Below are 21,780 nucleotides of genomic sequence, written 5' to 3'. Positions count from 1 at the left end.
GAGCCAAAACAATCACTCTAACAACCGTAGGATGAGGGAAGAGGGGCGAGGGGGAGGCAATGGTTAAATGGGCGAGCTAAGTGGTAACGATCCAAGTGGGGTGAGGAGGAGGAGGAGGAAGAGGTGGTCAAGGGAGGTACTACTGTACATGGGAGGGACCGATTTTCGTCGAGGGTGTACGTGGGAGAGACTGTGTGACGTGGTGAGTGTACGTGGGAGACAGTGAGTGTGGTGGAAATTGTACCTGGGAGAGACTTATGTGATATCGGGGTTGTACATGGGAGAGATCGAGTGAGGTGGTGGCTGTACGTGGGGTAGAATACGCGTGACAGTGATCTACGTGGGAAAGATTGTCAGTTTGAGAGAACTTTGTGTGAATAAGTGTGAGTGGTCGAAAAAAAAATGTATGTATGGCAGGCTGAGTGAACAGAAACATGGAAAGGGTCGTTGGGGTGGAGTGTCAGTGTGTGTGAAAGTGTGCATGTGATTGAGAAAAGTTCTTTTGATAATTATCTCTGTAAGATGTTAACAAGTTTTATACAAGAATAAAGTTACTCACTGTTAACCATCTTCTGATAACATGGTTCTCAAAACTTCGAAATTTTCTTAAAAAAAGTAATTCCATTCCTGTAATCTCTCTACAGACTGCCACGTCAACTTCATAAGGTCCTTAAACATCCCTTAAAAACTTTTTAAAGTCCCTAAATATCCCTTAAAAACTCTTAGATTTCTAGATATCAACCCTTAAAGCATTTCAGTCTTCCTAGATATATCTTAGATCCTCTAAAACATCTCTCTAGATAACCTTAGATGCTTCTTAGGTCCGGGTCATTTCCTTATGCATGCCCTAAAAACGTCTCAAGTTTTCTAAGTATCCCTCAAATACTTTTAAGGCTCCCTAAACACCACATTCAAAGACCTTAAACTTCTAAACAATCTTTTAAAAACATACGTAGCCAACAGGACATAATCATGACCACAAACTCCATTGTTTACGACTTTGATTTGCCATAACGAAACTTGCTAATCTGAAGAAAGCTATAGTAAGGGTTGCTTTATAATGCTATAGCGAGGCTCTCTCTATAGCGAGATCTGCTATTTTCCATGTGTGCTATAATGAGACTTGCCGTTATGGCATCTTCTATAGCGAGGTATGCTAAGATGAGATTCACTCTGTAGTGACGTCTTCCACAATAAGCTTTTCTATGGTTAAGTAATCGCCCAAATTTTCTCGTTGCTACATCTCATAAGGATATATATATATATATATATATATATATATATATATATATATATATATATATATATATATATATATATATACACGTCAAAAGGAGGAACGAGAAGCCAGAACTACGCTCGCCAATGCGGGTCAGCCACACCACGACACTGGTACGTACGTGGAGTTCGACTTGGACACCTGAGGGAAAAACCTTGCAGGCGCCCGAGCTGGCGCACGGATGGAGGAGGACATCCGTCCATACCCGGAGGTTCGCTCGAAGATGCTCCCCCGAAGAAGTAGAAGTAGAAGGCGACGACGATGATGATGATGGTGGTGGTGGTGGCGTTTTTTTTTGGGGTGGGGGCCTTAATATTAGCATTTTTTTTTTCTTTCCAGTATAGCGTTAAGGGGTTATTTGATCTTTTTTCTTCTTCTATGGGATCTTACCTGTGATTGTTGGAGTCGTGCAGTGGATTTTCAGGTCCGAACAGTGCCTGGCGAGGTCTCATACAGTGTCTGTTGTTGAGATTTCAACAGACATCTGTTGGAGCCAAACAGTGTCTTTTTTTGAAGTCTCAGCAGTGACTGTTGGGGTGAAAACAGTGTCTTTTTTGAGGTCTCAACAGTGTCTTTTTTTCTTTCTTTCTTTGAGGGAGAGGGTCACAGCTTACAGAAGTCATACATAGGTCTTCTCTGGGGTTAAACAGTGCCTCCCGGGGTCAAACAGTGCATCTTCGGGTCAAACAGCGCCTTCTGAGGCTAAAGAGCGTTTCTGGGGGCAAAACATTGCTTTTCGGGGTCAAGCAGTGCCTTCATGGTTTAAAGAATGCTTTTTTTCGAAGTCAAACAGTTACTTTTGTAGTTAAAAAAAGAGCCTCATGGAGTTAAACTGTGCATTTCGGGGGTCAAACACACAGCTCCATCTGAAATATAATTCCCTCAGATGTAAAACGCATTTTTTCCCCCTTGCGTCAAGCGGCGCTTCGTGAAAGCGGCGAATTCCTGTTGAATGCCAAGCAAAGCGTGATTAGGTCAGGCAAAGTGCTTTCCGAGGTGGAAGAGTGCCTCGTAAAATGCTAAGCAGGGGTCATCTGGGGGTCATGTCCTCCGTCGGGGTCACGTAGGGTCACCGTCTTCCACTCAGAGGTCAGAAGACTGTGACCTGAGGTATGTCTCGGCCACTTTCAGGTCAGACATGGTTATCTGGGTAATAACTTTACCCCTCGGGGTCAAATAAGGTCAAGTAATAGCCGGCGAAAGGTTTCGGGATGTTCACGACGGGTTAAACAAGGTGATCTGGAGGTCAGAAATTGTCATTCAGGAGGTCACAAAGTTTCATCTTAAGATCAGATTCCCATGTGGGGTCAAAAATAAGTCCCCCTGCCATTTGGAGGTCAAACACAGATATCTTTAGGAAATGAAGTGCCACTTGAAGGTTAAATAGTTCCTCATAGGACTAGGGAGTGCCAGAGAAGGTCAACATTCGCTCTCGAATTCTCAGAGGAGGTCAAGCAACGCAACACACGTTCGTAACATGTCCATACAGGACCAGAAGCACTGCCTGCAAGCCAGTTCGGGTCACTCAGATCAAACGAGCGATCTCATGTTAAAAAAAAAAAAAAGTGCTGTATGGAGGAGACATAACCAAGCAAAGGTCAGATAGCGCAATCGGAGGTCAAACAATGCCAATAGAAAGGTCAAGCATGACCAATGAAATTCAAATCGACGATGTTAATGACCAAACCACACCATCTGGAGATAGAAAACAAGATCACTTCAGGTCACCCTGTGTTACATAGGGGTCGAAAAGTGGCGCTGGCTCGCCCCTCTTTTTCTTCCCCCAAAGACCACTCCCACTTCACCCACCGACCACTCGAGGTCAAAAGAGTGCCACTTGGAGGTCAGCAGAAGAGCGGATGCCTCTTGCCTCCCTCCTCTCCTCTCCTCTCCCCCAAGAGTGACCGCCCGGGCTGAAAATTGTTTTAAAACGCTCACTTGCGTTCACAAGCTTTCCACTCCCCTCCCTCGCCCCAGACGTTCTTCCCCCCCCCCCACCCCCCCCCCGAGCCTGACTGTGAAGCCACCAGAGCATATTTACGCTTATGTCGCGGCGAGTATACTCGTAGTATACCTGTCACGTGCCGGAACGTATATGCTCCCTCCCGACGCACGGGGGAGGGGTAGAGTATATATATATACTTGGTTGAGGGTATGTCGCGAGTATGCTGAGTACGGTATACCTGACACCTGTCTAAGCGTATGCTCACTCCAGGCATGTATACCTGCCAAGGCGTATATCGGAAATATACGCAACACGTATCTGTACAGGCCCCTGCTAGAGCGTATGATCAAATTCCTGTTGTTATCTTAAATAAAAAAAGTCACCTTTATATAGGAATATTTGGACTTACCTACATATTCATATGTGCGTCTTCAAACATAATCATACATGTGTGAAAAAGCCCTTGACTTATATACTTGCATTCTTTCGTGTTTACATGCCTGTATATATATATATATATATATATATATATATATATATATATATATATATATATATATATATATATATATATATATATATATGGAGTTGTTTGTATACGTGTATGCACGGAGACAAACAGGAACTGAGTATGGATATACACAAGAGCTCTGTATACACATACACCAGGGCTCAGTATACACGTACATTAGGGCTCAGTATACACATACATTAGGGCTCAGTATACACATACATTAAGGCTCAGAATACACACACATTAGGGCTCAGAATACACATACATTAGGGCTCAGTATGCACATACATTAGGGCTCAGTATACACATACATTAGTGCTCAGTATACATATACATTAGGGCTCAGAATGCACATACATTAGGGCTCAGTATGCACATACATTAGGGCTCAGTATACACATACACTAGGGCTCAGTATACACATACATTAGGGTTCAGTATACACATACACTAGGGCTCAGTATACACATACACTAGGGCTCAGTATACACATACATTAGGGCTCAGTATGCACATACATTAGGGCTCAGTATACACATACACTAGGGCTCAGTATAAAAATACACTAGGGCTCAGGTTGGACATACACTAGGTCTCTCAGTGTAGACATAGGATTCAATTTGGCACACACACACACACACACACACACACACACACACACACACACACACAACCGCGAGTTCTGTACGAACACACAGAGGAATTCAGCGGTTCCTCGTACGTACACAGGTGCTGGGCTTAAGGAAATATGCAGACTGACTGTCCGGCCAACAGTTGTGTTAAGAAGATTAACGCCATAACCTCGAGTCAATTCACAACTACGCAACACAAAACTCTCTGACAGTCAACACTGACAGCATTAAGAAGAAAATGGGTAATCAGTGTTACGGTCGTTATCAGCATTTATTTTGCGACTGTTCTACGGGTAACCACCTTGAACATAACGATACGACCCTTGAACACAGCGGTTCGACCCTAGATCACCTCGTTACGACCCTTCAGCACGGCCGTATGACCCTAGATCACCTCGTCACGACCCTTCAGCACGGTCGTATGACCCTAGATCACGTCGTTACGACCCTTCAGCACGGCCGTATGACCCTAGAACACGACGGTACGACCCTTGAGCAACGCGGTACGACCCTTGAACACGACGGTGCGACACAAGAGCACGAAGGTGCGACCCTTGAGCAACGCGGTGCGATCCCAAAGCACGACGGTACGACCCTAGAGCACGACGGCACGACTACATATGATACCCTGGCTCTTTGACGAACTTCCCCTCGTACCATCTTACTCAAGGACCTCACCATCGTGCTCAAGATGTTAAGGAAAATGATGAACGGCGAACTCGCAAAACTCACACACACACACTCACACACACACGAACACATACACACACACAAAAAAAAAAAGAGAATCAATTGAATATAAATCTTGTAGTTTGACGCGAGCAGATGGTGTCGGTCGGTCGACAGAAAGAGAGAGAGAGAGAGAGGGGGGGGACGAGCCGAAATCAAATTCCACACACCAAGTGGGTTTTGCAAGAGCCAATACATCGAACACAGTCGTCGTGTGGAAAGCAAACAGCAAGAACCGAGGTCCTTGTGAGGGGTCGTGGCCAGGAGAAGGAGGAGGAGGAGGAGGAGGAGGAGGTTGGAAAGTGGGGGCGAGGGAGGAGGAAGGTCGTCTGAGAGTGGTCGTGGTGGTTTTTGGTGGAAGGAGGGGAATACAGAGTCACGAGTGTAGACACCTAACATTATCATACTCTCAACGAAAGACACTTGCTATATATATATATATATATATATATATATATATATATATATATATATATATATCACCAGAATACCTCTAAGATGTTACCAGAGCAAAATATATTACATATTCACTCACTGTTCACTCTTCTTATGTCATTTCATATTTTCATTTCGTCGAAGGATGAATAAAAAAAATATAGGAGGAAAACCAGAGATGTTCTTCCTCTATCGAGAGCTCGCAAGACAAATTGAAACACCTAAAAGCATAATGGTTGTTACGACAATTGCTGGAACAGCTGACGGGAGAATGAGCGAACAGGAGGACAGGCAGTTGAGTGCCGTCCGGGAATACCAGACCTTTTGAGTGAATGTTGACAAAAGTAAGAGAGTGAATCATTGACTCAAGAGAGAGAGAGAGAGAGAGAGAGAGAGAGGGAAAGAGGGAGAGGGAGGGAGGGAGGAACACTGCGTTGCAGAGAGAGAGAGAGAGAGAGAGAGAGAGAGAGAGAGAGTGTGTGTGTGTGTCTCCACTTGGTCTTGAGAGGATTGAGAATGCGTTGGCTTCCAGGGAATGAGGGACGGCAGCCAATACTATCAATGAATGAACTCGGAGGAAGCTGCAGCGCCAGGCACCGACCACGGGTGTTGTAGTAGTAAACTCAGTGGTAAATGATAAGTGTCGGATGTATAGCTCCGGGCTACGACGCGAGGTGTGTACGTGTGTGTGTCTGTGTGAGTGTGTGAGTGAATGGCCGTAGGTGGAATAAAGTGAGAACGGAAGGAATTCACACACATATTAGGGGAGAGTACGAGAACGAGTTGGAACGGGAGGGAGGAATTGAAGGAGGAAAGGGAGAGGGGAGGAAAGAGAGACACGAACGTAACGAAACCGACGTAGGAAAGCGACGTAGCCAAACGTCATTGACGGAGGTCAGCAATGATCGTGCGCGCGAGTGTGAGAGACAGAGACAAGAGAGCGAGGAAAGCGAGCGAGCAAGGAAGCAAGCAAGCCCTGCCTCCTGCACGAGGAGGAATGAATGAACGTAGAGAGAGAGAGAGAGAGAGAGAGAGAGAGAGAGAGAGAGAGAGAGAGAGAGAGAGAGAGAGAGAGAGAGAGAGAGACCAGACGAAACTCGTGGGAGAGAGAGAGAGAGGGGGGGGAGCTGTGGACACAGATCTTGGTGAATGGTCGCACGACCTCCTGGGTTAGACCCGCGCCCTGGGGAGGATCCAAGATGTCCTCGTACTTTACTGGAAGAATTTCCCAGAGTAATTCACCCGTCTCCAGGAGAGAGAGAGAGAGAGAGAGAGAGAGAGAGAGAGAGAGAGAGAGAGAGAGAGAGAGAGAGAGAGAGAGAGAGAGAGAGGTCTTTTCCGCTCACAGTAGCGCCCCGTGCGTGCGTGTGCGCTCACACACACACACACACACACAGAGCGCTTGCTTTATGGTATGGTATTAGCACACACACACACACACACACACGGACCGTAAAGTCTCAAAGACGCCGTGGGATATTGTAAGAGATATCATCATTCCTCCTTTGGGGAAGAAACGAGGAGCAGAAAAAGGGAAGAGGAGAGCGAGACAGTTCGGAGGAAGAAGGATAAAAAAAATATATATGGGTCCAATCGTCTAGACTCCGGTACTAGATATGAACTGGATTCGGGAGAGGCGAAGAAGAGGGGTGGGTGGGTGGGTGGAGGAGGAGGAAAGAAAGAATGAGTCGGACCATCTCAAACGGGGCGATAGTTCACCAAAGGAGTTGGAGGAGGGACGTCTTCGGCCGCCTCCTCTTGACACCGGGAATTCCTTCTTCGCTCACTCCGGGCGATTAATTCCACACCATTGAGGAAAGCTCTCTTCTCCTCCTCCTCCTCCTCCTCCCCAGACATAAAGCCAGAGACCTAGGAAATAATGGGGGGGGGATCGATGATATTTTACGGCGGACGCTATCTTACACGAGCGTCTCTTGAGAAACTTCTTAAGGCCACTCACGGGAGATGAGAAATTGAATCGCTTGATGTGTCCAATGCGGACCTTCCCTTCCTTCCTTCCCTCCCTCCCTCCCTTTCCTTCCTTCATTCCTTCCTTCTTTCTTTTGCGCGACTTGGAGACCAAGTCAGACGACCACCTCACGACCGCTGAGATTGCAATGGTAAAAGGAAAAAAAAAAGGGAGGAAAAAAAATGGTATTCGCATTGTTAACCCTACCTCACGATTGGTTCACGAGTGTCCTGCCACCCTATCCCAGGCTTATCTCTCCTCACCACCTACACACACACACACACACACACACACACACACACACACACACACACACACACACACTTCAAAATGAGAAAGTACAAAAAAAGATGAAGGAAAAATCCAAAATCTACCCTAACACTTTATGCCCGAAAGGAAGGGTTTGGATCTCCCTGCGGGAGAGGACTTACAGATCACTATGGAAGAACAGGTCCAGCTGATGTTGAGGCCAAACCAGCACACGCCTGGCTTCATGAGCTTATTCGGTGGTCACAAACGCGACAACGGACAGGCCCCTTTTCGCACGGACGAACGAGCCAAGGGGGGTGTGGGGAGGAGGAGGAGGAAGAGGGGTGGGGGGAGAAAACCCCTTGTTTAGCGAGCACGAGCGGCCCGTTAAGGCGCAGGTGGCCCACGGGCGGAAAAACTAGCGGGTCGTCGGCGAAGGCGTAATCGGAGAGTGGCCACGACGCACGTTCACCCTCCCACAGCCAAGTCAACACTGAGCCAGTGCGCTTTCCGGACGCCCCTGTCTGCTGGGTCGCGTCGCTGCTCGCTGGGCCCCCCCCTCCTCCTCCTCGCTCATCTACCTCCTCCTCCTCCTCCTCCCTCCTCCTTCCTCCTCACCCTCCTCCTCCTCCTCCTCTTCTTCCTTACTAGTACGTCGGGTCGCACTGTGGTTTTGCTTGCGGGAGACACGCAGGTGTGTGTGTGTGTGTGTGTGTGTGTGTGTGTGTGTGTGTGTGTGTGTTTGCTCGTAAAGCTCGAGTCTTATATCCTCGCGAGATCTTGAAAGATACAGTTCGATCTGTCTGTGTGAATATATATATCCACTAGTATGTGTGGCACTGCTTTGCGGCACGGGCCAGCCTGCTTGCCTTTGCAAGATGCCTTTGCTTTGTGGCCGTCGCGCGGGGGGGGCGGCCTGCATCGCTTGGGGGGGGTGAAGGGGGGTTTTGAGCGCGCCCCCCCCCCCGCAGAACATGATCTCTAGTGAGGTGATATGCACTGCCAAGCACTCCGCTTGCAGTCCTCATACCGGTTTGCTTGCAAAACACACTTGGGGACGTTATGTGTGGGGTGGGTGGGAGGTGGGTGGGTGGGAAAAGAAAAGGACGAATAATGCTTGTTGTGTGCGATCGTATCGTCTGGCCGGATCGGTCGTGAAGTCGGTGTGCGTCAAACGAAGAATGGCTGCATAATGCGCGCACATCCATCCACTCTTCAACTGTCGGTGTACGATGTAGCGAAACTAGAGCCAACCATCTATACACATGTCCCTTACAGAGACTAAGCCATGGTGTACCTTGACCGCTTCATATTTCCCCGTTTCATTCCGTCGACAGCGCGTCGCTCCCCACACACCATGTTGGTTCAATTCATTCTATCTCTTTCACACCTCTCGCCCTCCTTGACTGTTCCGAAGACCCCGATACACCATGCACTATACACTATACACTATACACTATGGCACGACAGAATGCTAACGACTTTGTGACACTCCTGTTGACCGCTCTTTGATCAACAAGGCAAGGCCTCTGAGCGCACGACTTGGCGACCCCTGAGCAAGACTGTACGACCATTAACGACGATGATTCGACCTTTGAGCACGGCTTGACGACCCTTGAACACGACTGTACGACCATTAACGACGATGATTCGAACTTTGAGCACGGCTTGACGACCCCTGAACACGACTGTACGACCATTAACGACAATGATACGACCTTTTGAGCACGGCTTGACGACCCCTGAACACGACTGTACGACCATTAACGACGATGATTCGAACTTTGAGCACGGCTTGACGACCCTTGAACACGACTGTACGACCATTAACGACGACGATTCGACCTTTGAGCACGGCTTGACGACCCTTGAACACGACTGTACGACCATTAACGACAATGATACGACCTTTGAGCACGGCTTGACGACCCTTGAACACGACTGTACGACCATTAACGACAATGGTACGACCCTTGGGCACGGCGATACGACCTATGGTTTGTTTTCTTTGGTCTTGCTTATGCTCAAAAAAGTCGTACCGTTGCGCCCAAAGGGTCGCTCTGTCGCGTTCGGGAGAAGCGCTAAATTTAATACGTTCCTATTTACTTGTGGCGAGCAGCAAATAACCCAGCGCACTTTTAGCACATTGTGGTAATTACAGCAATAACAACAACAACAACAACGATAAATAAAGGTATGAAGCACAATTTAGCACATTGTGTTCTGGATAACAAATAGACCGTAGAAAAGCCTTACAACAACGTAATTAGTACATTGTACTTAACCACCTTTCTAATGGCTTTGTTAAACACCCTACCCCTCCCCCCCCCTTCCTCGTTGCGGTCATAAACGCCCATGTCAGTCCGTCGTTTAATCTGTCTGCAAACAAGTGGATTGGTCTTTTAATAGATAATTTGCTCGTTGGCGAAAACTACCTTCGCGAGGAACGTATGGTAGAAGGTGGCAACATTCGTGCTGTGGGGTTACGACACGAGAAGCTCCGCTCGTGGTGCCAGGTCTCCACAATGACGACTTGTGTTGTGAAGTCTCGACACAGGTAAACTACGTTAATGAAGTCTCGACACAGGTAAACTACGTTAATGAAGTCGCGACACAAGTAAACTACGTTCATGAAGTCTCGACACAGGTAAACTACGTTAATGAAGTCTCGACACAGGTAAACTTCGTTCATGAAGTCTCGACACAGGTAAACTACGTTAATGAAGTCTCGACACAGGTAAACTACGTTAATGAAGTCTCGACACAGGTAAACTACGTTAATGAAGTCTCGACACAGGTAAACTTCGTTAATGAAGTCTGGACACAGGTAAACTACGTTAATGAAGTCTCGACACAGGTAAACTACGTTAATGAAGTCTCGACAAAGGTACACTACATCAGTGTTGTGATAACGGGAGACACCACGGCTTCGCTAGGGTTGTGAGGTTTCGTAACGACAACCCAAACCTCCCAACCTTACCCCTACCCCCCCTCCCCAAGTGTTATGAAACCCCCCCCCCCCCAACAACAACAACAACAACAACCCTTCATGTGTCTCGAAGTCTCGACACGACAACAACCTCCCCCTTTCCGGAGTGTTACCAAGTCCGAATGCAACAGACACACACACACACACACACCCTCAGGTCGCCATGGTGGCCCGTACCACCACGACAACTACCCTCCCCCCCATCCCCCCTCCCCGAGGTGTTACCAAGTCCGAATGCAACAGACACACACACACACACACACACACACACACACAGACCCTCAGGTCGCCATGGCGGTCCGTACACCCCCCACACACACCGCCGCTTTGAGCTGACGACACGACCAAACGCCACGGATTGATCACGTACACACTCGTGTGTGTGTCCTGAGGTCAAGACACAAATCATGACTACGTGATACACACACACACACACACACACACACATACACACAGAGAGGGGCCCCCCGACCAATCGTCCTCCTTCGTGGTCGATAAGATGATGTACTCAGCTCCGCTAATTGGGCTAAGTCCAGGGGGGCGGGGGCGCGGTGCCCCCTGCCTCGCTGATATAAAGGCTTTCCGAAGTGCCTGACGAAGGAGGGAGGGAGGGAAGGAGGTGGGTGGTAGGTAGGTAGGGAGCTGTGGAGCTTATCAGGCATTTTGATCTGTTCCCATAACAACACGGCATGCGACAGACACAGAGAGAGAGAGAGTCAGTCAGTCAGTCAGTCAGTCTCTCTCTCTCTCTCTCTCTCTCTCTCTCTCTCTCTCTCTCTCTCTCTCTCTCTCTCTCTCTTAAAGACCCCCCCCCTCCCTCAGGTGGCATCTAATCTCGTATGTGTAAATGAGGTAGGGGCAGAAAAAAAAAGAAGAAAAGAATGATCCATGTGGAAAAAAAAAAAAATGTCAGACGTTTGATCACTATCAAACGAGAGATCAGAATAAGGGCAAAAAGATATGTATATACATCTAATTCGCACACTTATTAAAAGCCAACCATCGTAGATTAAAAATAGGGTAGAAAAAAAAGATGTAAATCATTTTGATAACATAATTGGCAGCTAACTCATCCTCCTCATTGAGAATTCCACATTTAACTTCTGATGACCTTTCAGCAATACTCTGTATTTCATATCCTGTATATTTCTTTCACGTTCAGCTTGCACGACAGGTCAAAGGTCATCTTTACTACACCCACCTCCTCACTGAACTCCTGACGTCATTACGGCTTTATCTTCACTACAACATAACGGGTGTAGGTCAGGTAAAAGTCCTTATTCAATACACTCATCTTCATTTCACTTTCATCGCCTTTGCACTCTCACCTTCAATACATTTTCAACGTATCGACACCCTCATCTTCGCTAAACCCTAGTGTACGTGAACATGTACAGGTGTATTATCATTATCATCATCATCACTATCATCAATAATGATAATAATAATAACAATAATAATAATAATAATAATAATAATAATAATAATAATAATAATAATAATGATAATAATAATGATAATAATAAAAACGATGATAATGATAATAACAATAATGATAATAATAACAATAATAATAATAATGAATTGAGAGGCAAGGGCGAGGAACTAATTGTGGCGCTGTGTGAAAGCAAGCTGTAGGGGCTGTGTGAAAGCAAGCTGTGGCGCTGTGTGAAAGCAAGCTGTGGCGCTGTGTGAAAGCAAGCTGTAGGGGCTGTGTGAAAAAGTGTAAGGCAGTGATATCCAAGATGGCTCTTAGCTAGGATGAAAGTGTATGGGTGATTGTACTTACTGATACACAGTTGAGAGAAGTGAAGATGAGAGGAGTGTATCTTTTAAGTGGAAGTGAGTGAGTGTTCTATCATTTTGATGCATGGGATCGAATCCTAGTGTTAGGGATGTGCTGGTGATGTAGCGACGCAGGGCATAAAGCGGGGGAGAATATGATGACCTGCCGTATAGGTGAGTGAAAAGAAAAAAAAGAAAATTCTCTGTTATGGGCTGAGAGAGGATTGGTGACCGAGAATACACTGGTCTAAAAAAAGGCAGGTACATGAATATACGTGGGCGAGTGGAGTTTCGGGGTCAACAAGCATTACTGGATTACGTTTTGATCGACAGGTGTGCAAAGGAGAGGCTGTTGGATGTAAATATGCTGAGAGGAGCAACAGGTGGAATATCTGATCACTTCTTGGTGGTGGTAAGTATAATAGTTTTGTGGTGGGTTAGGAAGAGAGAGGATGATGAATGCGTGGAGGGTAATGGTGGAAGTGAACAGGTTGGTAAAAAAAAAGAGAAAAAGAGAGAGAGACGTGAGTAGTGAGATACTAATGGGGACTGAGTGAAGAATGACATAAGAGTGAAAGAACTAACTAGATGTGAGTGAAGAGTTCAGAGCAGTAGTGCTTCATCAAACGTGTGGATGGCATGTGTAGCATGCGGAATGGGGAACGTGAAAATATTTGATAAAGGGTAATGAGTGGTGGAACTGAGGAAGTTAATTCCACTGTAAAAAAGAAAGGGAGGCGCACTAACGGAAACTAAAAGGAAGGATAGAATGTGATTAGGAGGAATACAAGAGAAAGACGGCAAGAGTTCGAGAGAAAGTTGTGGGGGTTGACAGAAAAGGACAGATAAGTTATGGGGTTGAAATGTATTGAGGAACTTCAAGAAAAGCATGTGGAATAGTAGTCCCGATGGTGTTGTGTCGATGTGATTCGTAGACAATGAATGCAAAGCAAAGGAAGAGATTGGTTGCGTTGGAAAATGAAATGCCAAAAGACAATACTTGTTGTGGGACGGAGTGATCGTGTATGGTATGACACAGAGAGAGAGAGAGAGAGAGAGAGAGAGAGAGAGAGAGAGAGAGAGAGAGAGAGAGAGAGAGAGAGAGAGAGAGAGATGAGGAAGATAACGTGGCCTGGCGGCCGACCAGAATGTGCTAAAAATGGACTGGGTATGTAAAAAAAACATTAGTAACGAAGGACTGACAAAGAGGACACATACGTCAGATATGGTGGAAGCGAAGGAAAAGAAGATACCAAAAAAAGATGGAAGGATGGGCTTAAGGGGGGCTTTGGGGTACCGGGGCTTAAACATTCAGGAGAGTGAGAGGCTAGCACTGGATAGAATGGATCAAATCGACATGGCATGGTGGGGAAGGTTGGGTGGGAGTATCTGTCAGTGGGCTAAAACAGGGTAAGTGAAGAGGTGAGGATAAACCACAGAGTGGTCTGTGGGGCTTGGCTGTAGATGGTGGGCACTGGTTTTGGCGCATTGTGCACGATAGTTAGAATTGGATATGTGCGGGTTTACTCTCGATGCTACTAGTAAACCTTGCAAGAATATTAAGTATACAGAGATGTCATTCTTATTGAAATTGTTATAATGATTATTATTACAATAATGATAGTAATTATCATTATTATCATCATCATTGTTTTTATAATCATCATTGTTATTATCATTATTATTATCATTATTATTATCATTATTATTATTATTATTATTATCATTATCATTACTATTACTATTATCATTATTAGTATCATTATCATTATCATATTATTTCTATCATTATCACTCACATCATAATCACAACTTCAACACACACATTCTACTAACCCCGTCCGTAGGATCGCTGTGTGTCGCAGAGGATGAAACCATACACAGATACTCGCGTGTGAGAGGGTAATCTTTTTTTTCACTCGTATCCAACAAATTGTACAAGGAAGATTAACCCGATGACGACACAAGGCGGCGCAGCCGTGTTGGTGTGGATGATTTAAGACGCGAATTAACCAGCCCGGACGGAGGGATGGAAGGGAGGGGGGTGAGTGGTGGTTATGAAAGAGGGGAGGAGGGAAGGGGGGGGGAGGGGTTGGTGGTTGTTGAGCTGTTAGGGAGAATCTACAAGTGTGACTTTATAAGTCCATCTATTTATTGCTTCACTCGGTGGTGACAACGGTGAAATTTATGGGCTCGAGCTCAGGTCCCGTTGAGAGATGCGAGTAAATTAAATATTTTTTTGTTTACATAACACACACACACACACACACACACACACACACACACACACACACTGACTTCGTGTGTCCGCCTTCAAACTGTCCGCTAATATTATCACTCCGTTTTTACTTTTTGTCTTTTTTTGTAGTTGTTGAATAAAACTGAGGTGGTTTGATATTACGAACTGCTATGGACTGCTGCCAGACTACTCTAATGTGTATAGAGACGACCAGATGAAATCTATCACGCTTATCTATTCCCAGTGAAGACCCAGTAAAGTATAACAATTCATAACATTTTGCCGTAGTTAAAAGCGAAAGGCAACATATCATTCCAATATTTACGATAGATTTAAAAAAAAAAAAGAGTGTTCGGATATTTATGACAGTCGGCAATCCCTAGGTAAAAAAAAAGATATCTATTTGTGTTCGGGAAAAAAGATAACAATTTTTTTGTTCGATTTCTTTTTTTTCTCTGACTGATGTTAGATGGTAAGGACTGATGATGGTCTCTTTGGGGTTAACGAGTATATATATCTTTCTTTTTCTTTCAAACTATTCGCCATTTCCCGCGTTAGCAAGGTAGAGTTAAGAACAGAGGACTGGGCCCTCTGAGGGAATATCCTCACTTGGCCCCCTTCTCTGTTCCTTCTTTTGGAAAATAAAAAAAACAAGAGTATATATATATATATATATATATATATATATATATATATATATATATATATATATATATATATATATACCCTTGTGGGAATCGAACCCACGAACCCTTTAGCTCAATAGATATAGTGCAACGCTGAACCTAAGATGCGAATTGTAAACTTACGCAGCCTGCATTACACACAAAAGTTCCATGTGATAGAAAAACAAAAAAATAAATCCTTGCCTTTAGCGAATATCTTATAAATTCTCACCATAAAATATTAAGTCAGAGATATAAATGACACATCTGTAATTAATGTCTTAGGTAATTAATTAATCGCTGGGGATGATTTACCTCATCGTGACAAACGCATGATAATCGAATTCATATCATTATACAATTTACAGTTACTTATAATGATTAGGAGTATGATCTAAGTGTATCACCGTCCACATCATAAGTTCATGATACGCTTCTTGCCAGACTCGAACGCACTCAACCTCCATTCGGGTAGTCACTTGTTTACCAAATGGCGTCCTAGCTACGTCTCTTCGTTGTATATCAACGTGACTGTTATATTTCTCTCTTGTGTCTCCCCTGATGATGTGATTATTACACGAAAGTGCACTTGGGAACTTATGGTGTTTCATCTTCCCCGTGGACCCGTGGGAATATACTTGATCACGCGCAAAAAAATTGTGATCCTTTCCAATATATACATATATATATAAAACATACAAACCTCCAACAGCCAGGATCGAACCCGGGACCCCTGTGCAAGAGGCAGGTATGCTAACCGCTAGCCTAGCCTGCCTCTTGCACAGGGGTCCCGGGTTCGATCCTGGCTGTTGGAGGTTTGTATGTTCTATGAAGGTGCGCGTTCATATTCACTTTATTCGTATATATATATATATATATATATATATATATATATATATATATATATATATATATACATCAGAGAGACAATAACGTCTCTAGACTTCGAGTTTTGCCTAGATGAATCTGACCTTCGGGAGGGGAGAAAATCATTAGCAAATATATGAATCAGACGTACATAATCGCTACTGTAATATAATTCATTGGGAGAGGCCTCAACCCCCGCTGCCACACGAAGTAGGAAAACATTATAATGAGATAAAATAAGGGTAAAACAATAGGGGGGTGAGGCACCATTAGCTGTAAGCCGCTTTGGGGGAAGGGGGGCACATATATATATATATATATATATAATAATGGTTCCCTCGGTATAATGGTATGTCATAGCTAGTCTGGACACGGGCATAAAACACATGTTATAATTACTAAGGGATTTGCGCTGTTCTACCATGATTATAATATTTTTCTATTGGACAATAATATATAACTGTCATTCCTATTTTGGCCAGTTTTGGAGCTTTATTTGACAGTAATTACTACAGACATATATATTTTTTTTTTCTTTATAGATTTATGAGTTTGTTGTACACACACACACACACACACACACACACACACAAACACACAAAACTTATATAAAGTAATCACATATAAAATCACAAGTAAACAAAGAATGATCTTGGCAACTTACGTACTTAAATGCTCTTAAGTAACCCACTTGTCGACACTTGTGCAAATTCTACTTAAACGGAAATTAAATAAGTTTTTTTTTTCCCTTGCATTTATCGTCTCAGTGATTACGAAAACTAATTACCATTTGACATAATATAATGGCCAATTTGAGCTTCAAAAGACTCATGTCTGTCTTTCCCAAATTACACAATAGGCAATTTCCTTAAGCAACACGACTTCTGAGAGCCCCCCCCCCCCCAAAAAAAAAATAACGTTAACATTTGATTTTAATTTTCCATTATCATGAAGACGGCAATGTCTTCCATCATGGTAGAAAATCACTTTATGAATGAAAGAAAGAATTATTATACAAATTACCCCAATAACGAAACATGTACAATAATTAGAATTGTGGTTTAGAGGCGTAACGAGAGAGAGAGAGACCAAAATGTATATATAAGTTCATGCATTCATGTGACAGTAAAACAGATCTAATTTGCATAAAAGCAGAATAATGTGTATGTAAAAAATACACACATATTTCTTTTTTCCCTCAGTGCTCTTCCCATCTCAGCTTTCATTTCTGTAGTGACTGGATGGTGCCAGAATTCCCATGGAATAGTGCCAAGAGACCAGAGCAGTGGAAGTACATGGGGAAGACAGATGACAGAAGACCCGATGGTCTATGATTATGTGCTTCTACGAAGGATTTAACAGAAGACCTTTTGATGGTCTATGACCAGGTTATCTGTGCTGTGGAGGACACAACAAGGAAGGACGCGAGAAAACCAGATAACACAAGACCTGATGCTGTGGAAGTACATCAGATAACACAAGACCTGATGCTGTGTAAGTACATGGAGAAGACAGATGACAGAAGAGACCCGATGGTCTATGATTATGTGCTCCTACGAAGGATGGTTTTCTCTCATTCTTTCATCTCTTCGTTGTGTCAAAAGTTCAGGTCAGGTCAGGTCAGGTTTGGGTTCATTCCTGGTCACGTTAGGTCGGATTTTGGTCATCGGCAGAACACTCCCCCTCTGCAGGCAGAAAGACCGGGAAACCATATAAATCAAACACGAAATGACTCTTAATAGCGTCAGGGAAGTCAACACGCTCCACCGGCAAAATAGCCATTCGCTCCAGAGTGCCGTTCCCGGCCAAACAACATTTACCATTAATATGACCGACATTCAATCGACGCAGGCGCTTAGAAAGGGAAAAAAAAAACAAAAAAACACACGAAAGGAGTACTATAAAACAGCTCATTCGTACGCACGAATATCTACCGGTAAGTCACGAAAGGCGTACCATAAAACAGCTCCTTCCTACGCACGAATATCGACGGGTAAGTCACGAAAGGCGTATCATAAAACAGCTCATTCGTACGCACGAATATCTACCGGTAAGTCACGAAAGGCGTACCATAAGACAGCTCATTCGTACGCACGAATATCTACCGGTAAGTCACGAAAGGCGTACTATAAGACAGCTCATTCGTACGCACGAATATCGACGGGTAAGTTGATGTAGCTGAGGCTACGAAAAGGGGCGAGTGTGGAGGGCAGCAATCGCCTATTCGTATGGTAACAATGATACCTAACACTGATTACCGTTGAGGAGTTAGAATGAAGAGTGGACGAGACTGCTGGTGGTGTGAGGTGGATCCTTCGTGAGCACAGAGGGAAAGGAGGACTTCCCCCTTCAGTAGGGGAGAAGGACACACACACACACACACACACACACACACACACACACACACACACATACACACACACGAACGGATCTCTGCGTGGAGGGGTTGTCGTCCCCTGAGGTGGGGTGGGGAGAGGTGTGTGTGTGTGTGTGTGTTATTGAAGTCAGGGGAGAACTAAGAAGTGGGAGATGTAGTGGAAGGAAAATGAGGGAGGAATGAGAAAGGGGTAAGAAGGTGAGGAGAGGAGAATGTAATAAGAAGACAAACGAAGAAAGAAATAGCTGCAAAATGTGTGAAAAAGATGATTAGAATATCGAGAAGAAGATGAAGATGATGAAGAAGAAAAAAAAAACGATGGAAATTTGATTAAAGATCAGAAGACCATTGGAAGGGGAGAGAGAGAGAGAGAGAGAGAGAGAGAGAGAGAGAGAGAGAGAGAGAGAGAGAGAGAGAGAGAGGCGCCAAGGTGAGACCACAGGGGGGGTGGAGAGGAAGGGGTGGTGGAGGGACGAGGGGCCCTTCCTACCCCCGTACGTACGTACTTGGTATGCTAAGGGCAGCAGGGCGCTGCAGAGGGTGTTGGGGCCTGGAGAGAGGTGGTCCGCGGGGCGTGACTACCATCCTAAGAACACTGGTCTCTGCTCCCGGGAGGTGAGACAAAATAGAAAAAAAAAGAAAAAAAAGAGAGAGAGAGAGAGAGAGAGAGAGAGAGAGAGAGAGAGAGAGAGAGAGAGAGAGAGAGAGAGAGAGAGAGAGGGGGGGGGGGGGGAGGTTAAACGGACGGGTCATGCACTGCCTGCATGACTGTTGCTGGACGCGCCATGCATGCATGCACCAGCGACACATGGTACGCCCTCCATAGACAGCGGTTATCATCCCACGAGAAACCATAACACACCTCAACCATCGCTCTAAATCATTCTGTCATAGTACATCATTCTGTTGAGTATATCATCATCTCACACACCTGACATTACTAAGATATTATACCATCAGCTCTCCAAATTCTCTTAAGTCTCCGGCCCTGGTCTCCTAACACCACAAGCCTTCCCTTACAGACGAACTTGCAACCGTTCCCCTTCGTTCAATAACAGTAGCAGCAGCAACAGTAGTAGCAGCAACAGTAGTAGGAGCAACAGTAGTAGGAGCAACAGTAGTAGCAGCAACAGTAGCAGCAGCAACAGTAGCAGCAACAGTAGTAGCAGCAACAGTAGTAGGAGCAACAGTAGTAGGAGCAACAGTAGTAGCAGCAACAGTAGCAGCAGCAACAGTAGCAGCAACAGTAGTAGCAGCAACAGTAGTAGGAGCAACAGTAGAAGGAGCAAAAGTAACAGCAGCAACAGTAGTAGCAGTAACAGTAGTAGCAGCAAAAGTAACAGCAGCAACAGTAGTAGCACCAACAGTAGTAGCAGCAACAGTAGCAGGAGCAAGAGTAGAAGGAGCAACATTAGCACCAACAGTAGCAAGAGCGACAAAAGCAAGAGCAACAGTAGAAGCAGGAGCAACAGTAGCAGGAGCAACAGGAGCAGGAGCAGGACCAGGGATGGCCAGACCCATCCGTTGTCTCAGATTCATCAGAAACTCTTCGACATAAAAGATAAGAAACAGTTACAAATTTCCTTCCCCTCCCCCCTCGCAGCGTACCATGGTTATTGTATTATTACCTGAAGCCAAAGTTATGAACGACTTAGTCCACGTCTTCGGCCACAAAGGAGTTGAGGAACGTCCGCTATGGAAGGGGGAAATTCACGATCGTTTCTCAAACATTCTTCTCAATCAGAGGAAAAATGAATGTTATTCTTCCAATCCGAGGCTTCTCCTTCCCTCTCCCTTCTCTGCCCCCCAATCACCCCCACCTAATCAGGATTGTGGCTCTGGCAGTGGCTAGAGCGGATCTTACGGTGATTCGCTGGAGTACAATAGTCCCAGGGTTCGAATCGCAAGGGAAGAATCCACGAAACATATCTATGGTAAAGATAACATCTGTTTCTCCCACGTTGATCGCCAAAGATCACTGTTTTCAAGGCTGACAAGAGTGAGTACACCATGGAAACCAGACGTATACGAGCAGCAACAGACTAGTGGATCAATTCGAGGCTAGATGTGATAACAGAGGCGACCGCAGACATAGAGAAACCCATGTATGGAAGTGAACAGAAGAGCGAGAGAGTGGATACATGAAGGAGGAATCCCCGTTCAGCTTCGTTAATTACGAAGGCGTTGGTAGAGGGTAGTCAGTCGGGGGGAGGGGGACGTGAAATTTATGTATCAACTTTATTCTCAAACGTAGTTTTAGTTCGCTGACTAACCCAGCTGGTAGCCAGCCAGACAGAGAGACAGACAGAGAGAGAGAGAGACAGAGAGCCAGCCAGCCAGACAGACAGACAGAGAGAGAGGGACAGACGGACAGAAAGACAGACGAACAGCCAGACAGATAGAGAGAGAGACAGAGGGACAGACAGACAGAGAACCAGCCAGCCAGCTAGACAGACAGACAGAGAGAGAGGGACAGACGGACAGAGAGACAGACGAACAGCCGGTCGGCCAATCTGTGCTGGGCAGGCACGTATCTCCTGATTGTACAAAGCGGTTCTGAGGGAGGAAGAAGAGGCGATGACCCTGAGTGTGTGTGTGTGTGTGTGTGTGTGTGTGTGTGTGTGAGCGTGTCGCTCTGATTGGCTCGCGGGGGCGTGATGGAACCCCACCAATCGTGTGTCACTCTGATTGGTCGCGATGGTCACACTCGTGTCCACCTCTCCCTCTAGACCAAATTTCGACCAAAAGCGGCCATCACTACCCACACACACACACACACACACACACACATATTTGTATATAGAGTCGAGTGGGATGGTCTATCCTCCATCTCTATCCCCTGGGATGGCGCTAACATCCCACCACACTTTATGGCAGCCAAATATTGGGATCGCTTGTCGTCCCTTCCGTCAACACAAGACGCGTCTGAGAGGCTAAAGATCTTCAACATATTTTTTTTCCTCCTTTTTAACCCTTTTTTTTTCTTCTTAAATCTGTGTCGTAATTTTTTTTTGTTTCGTTTGTTTACTGTTATTGTTTCTTAACTGGTTTATGTATTTTTCCTCTTGGGTCTTTTACCTTTCCTGTCAATTTTTCACGATCTCTC

The 21,780-nt window shown here is 45.2% G+C and overlaps 1 protein-coding gene across 7 annotated transcripts in view; it reads right to left on the bottom strand.

The window, feature by feature from the left end:
• LOC139746895 (uncharacterized) overlaps nt 1-21,780 on the bottom strand; it is a 589,528-nt gene that overhangs the window by 414,344 nt on the left and 153,404 nt on the right. The window contains exon 1 of one of the 7 annotated variants that reach the window (XM_071658571.1): nt 7,935-8,301. The exons of 1 other annotated variant lie outside the window; for it this stretch is intronic. The gene's annotated coding sequence lies outside the window, so the exon portion shown is untranslated. Of the gene's footprint in view, nt 1-7,934; nt 8,302-21,780 lie in introns of those variants that run through there. 5 more of the 7 variants (XM_071658563.1, XM_071658565.1, XM_071658569.1 and 2 more) reach the window with 5 other exon arrangements.

The sequence above is a fragment of the Panulirus ornatus genome, chromosome 66, assembly GCF_036320965.1.
Source record: "Panulirus ornatus isolate Po-2019 chromosome 66, ASM3632096v1, whole genome shotgun sequence".
Classification (NCBI taxonomy): Eukaryota; Metazoa; Arthropoda; class Malacostraca; order Decapoda; family Palinuridae; genus Panulirus; species Panulirus ornatus.
This window is presented reverse-complemented; position numbering and strand designations above follow the sequence as displayed.